This window comes from Chelonoidis abingdonii, chromosome 3 (assembly GCF_003597395.2).
Source record: "Chelonoidis abingdonii isolate Lonesome George chromosome 3, CheloAbing_2.0, whole genome shotgun sequence".
Classification (NCBI taxonomy): Eukaryota; Metazoa; Chordata; order Testudines; family Testudinidae; genus Chelonoidis; species Chelonoidis abingdonii.
Genome location: NC_133771.1, coordinates 106,628,455 through 106,632,228, shown reverse-complemented (window position 1 = coordinate 106,632,228; position 3,774 = coordinate 106,628,455).

The window sequence follows — 3,774 nt, the reverse complement described above, 5'->3', positions numbered from 1 at the left end:
CTGTCAGGTTGTTTCATTTAAAAAAACACCTTTTTCCATCACAAATTCAGTCAAGTTTGTGCTTTTTTCAAGGGTTTAAAAAGGAAATCCAAACTATTTTTTATCTTTAGTCTAGACTAGGCCTTAGCTGAAGTAAAAATTAAATTTAAGTTACACTGGTGTAACTTTTGATTAGGGATGTGATTTCTGATAACAGTCCTTATGTGGATGCAGTTAGACCGGTGTAAAGGTGTCTTATCTGTATATTCTTCCCCTATGGGAATAGCTATACTGTTACAAGCATTCCTACACCAGTACAACTGTTAGGTCTCAGTGGTTGTACTGCTAAAGTGAGACAACTTTCTAGTATACACAAACACTAAGTATAATTACTGTGGGAGATGGTGCCTGATGCTGAGGGGGTTTGTTCTGGCCTCAATCCTTTCTAATGCCCTTTCATAGACACTTCCTGGGTTCATCTACACTACAAAATCAGTACTAGCATTACAACAGCAAAGCTGTACTTGGGCCAAAGCACTAGTGTAGATAGGGCTCAGATATCTTACCACCCTGTAATGGAAACATAGAGTAGGTTTTCATGACTCATTTAGTTAAACACTTCAGCCCTGCTTACATCAATGCTACTGCCCATCGGGGTGGTTGCCCAAGTGTGTTTGTTCTGTACTGATTTTTCTAGTGTAGTCAGACAAGGCCTAGGTCAATTGGCAGGTAGATTTTCTCCTGGAGCAAACTCAATGAACAAGTATTTAATTTCTGGGGTGGGAACATGTCTGAAACTGAGCTGAACAACATGAGCTCGTGCCACTGAATGAGGCTCAGGTCTCAAAGCAACAGTGTTTCGTCTTTCAGTAGAGGAAATTTTAAGGAAACTCTCAGGTCCCAACTCGGCTTCCATTTCTGCACATAAGCAATAGATGGTGTGAGCCTGTGAGGTGTTTTATTCACTGTTGTCATCCCCCATTGACTTCAACAGGTGGTGGTGCTCAGCACCTCAGAGGATCAAGCCAATAATTTGTACACAAAACCCATTTGGGCAACTTTATTTGCAAATAAAGCCATTCAAATAAAAGTAGTATGAGCAAAACTTATTAATAGAAGAAACTGTGTCTGGTACTTACAAGGGAAGAGACAATTAAAGCTTTCTTTTCTTACCTACTACACAAATGTACTTAAAGTTTTTTAACTTCAGCTATAAACCACATACATAAAAGGCCAGGTCCTCCAATGGAGCTGTGTCAGTTTACACCAGCTAAGGATCTGGCCCATGTGTGCTAATTACATATTAACACTGCAGAAAAGAAATGAGTTTACAACATTACACTTCCAGCTGTGCACAAGTGACTCCTGCAAAATCAGACGATGCACAATTTGCACACAAAACACTGGTGTAATGAGGATTCCAATTACTAAGATATTATCAAAATGTTACTAATATCCTTAATCAATTTGTGTATGATTAAAGAGAAACAGCACTTGCTAAAAATAAGTGAATAATGTATATTTTGTGGTGCCCACTGCCTTTGCCTTACTGTGTCTCCTCAGCATTAGTGTGAAGTTACAAGCATTGAACTGCAGCTCTAAAGTAACAAAAGCAATCTAAATCCTTCCTTCAGCTTTCAGGAGAAACACTAGAGAAGTTAGTGGTAAAGAAAAGTGGGACTTAAGTGAGTCATAGGCCTCTGTGCAGCTTTTAATGAGTAGTTTGGGATTGTTTTAGAAAATCCATCTGTAATTCTGCATGTTTACAATTCTTTGGCTAATTACATTATAGCTGCAGTGTAGGTGTGTCTACACATTTTGGTGTTTCCAAGCATATCTTTATTTGTAAATTATTATTAAAAGAAAGGTGAATAGCCTGTTTGCACTTTACTCTTTCAGAATGTAACATATGGCAGCCATATATGAAGGGAAAATCCGAGTCTATCATGTTTAATTACTTTTAGGACTGTTGATTAATTGCAGTTAACGCACATGATTAATTCAAAAAAATTAATCGCAATTAAAAAATCACAGTTAATCACAGTTTTAATCGCACTGTTAAATAGAATACCAATTGAAATTTATTAAATATTTTTGGATGTTTTTCTACATTTTCAAATATATTGATTTCAATTACAACACAGAATAGAAAGTGTATAGTCTTCACTTTATTTTTTTTTTTACAAATATTTGCACTGTAAAAATGATAAACAAAAGAAAAGTATTTTTCAATTAACCTCATACAAGTACTGTAGTGCAATCTGTTTATCTTGAAAGTGTAATTTACAAATGTAGATTTTTTTTTGTTACATAACTGTACTCAAAAACAAAACAATGTAAAACTTTAGAGCCTACAAATCCTCTTAGTCCTATTTTGTGTTCAGCCAATTATTTACATATGCAGGAGATAACGCTGCCCGCTTCTTATTTACAGTGTCACCAGAAAGTGAGAACAGGCATTTGCATGGGACTTTTGTAGCTGGTATTGCAAGGTATTTACATGCCAGATATGCCAAACATTTGTATGCCCCTTCAGGCTTCGGCCACCATTCCAGAGAACATCCTTCCATGCTGATGACACTTGTTAAAAAAAAATGCATTGATTAAATTTGTGACTGAATTCCTTGAGGGAGAATTGTATGTCTCCAGCTCTCTTTTCCCTACATTCTGCCATATATTTCATGTTATAATAGTCTTGGATGATGACTCAGCACGTTTTTCATTTTAAGAACACTTGCATTGCAGATTTGACAAAATGCAAAGAAGGTACCAATGTGAGTTTTCTAAAGATAGCTACGGCACTGGACCCAAGGTTTAAGAATCTGAAGTGCCCGCCAGAATCTGAGAGGGATGAGGTGTGGAGTATGCTTTCAGAAGTCTTAAAAGAGCAACACTCCAATGTGGAAACTACAGAACCCGAACCACCAAAAAAGAAAATCAACCTTCTGCCTGTGGCATCTGACTCAGCTGATGAAAATGAACATGCGTCTGCACTGATTTGGATTGCTGTTGAGCAGAACCCATTATCAGTATGGATGCATATGCTTTGGAAATGTGGTTGAAGCATGAAGGGACATGTGAATCTTTAGCACATCTGGCATGTAAATATCTTTTGACACTGGCTACAACAGTGCCATGCGAACACCTGTTCTCACTTTCAGGTGACACTGTGAAGAAGCAGCAGGCAGCATTATCTCCTGCAAATGTAAATAAACTTGTTTGTCTGAGCGACTGACTGAACAAGAAATAGGACTGAGTGGACTTGTAGGCTCTAAAGTTTTACATTATTTTATTTTTGAATGCAGGTTGTTGTTTGTTTTTTTTTACATAATTCTACATCTGTTCAACTTTCATGATAAAGAGATTGCACTACAGCACTTGTACACCTCTACCCTGATATAACGCAATCCTCAGGAGACAAAAAATCTCACCGTGTTATAGGTGAAACTGTGTTATATCAAACTTGCTTTGGCCCCCGCTGTTCCTTGTTCCCTGACTGCCCCAGAGACCCCTGTCCCTAATCACCGCCAGGACTCCATCTCCTAGCCAAATCCCCTGTCCCCTGACTGCTCCAACCCCAATCCCCCCGCCCCCTGATAGGCACTCACCAGCAGCAGCGGGAAGCGGAGCAGCCTGGCCCCAGCACGCTCCACTCCGCCACCTCCTAGCTGCGGTGCTCTGCTTCCTGCTACCAGTGAGTGCGAGGAGATTGGGGAAAGGATGCCCCCCGCACTCACCTCTGGCGGGAAGCAGAGCAATGTGGCCCCAACCCGCTTCACTTTCATTGCCTCGGCC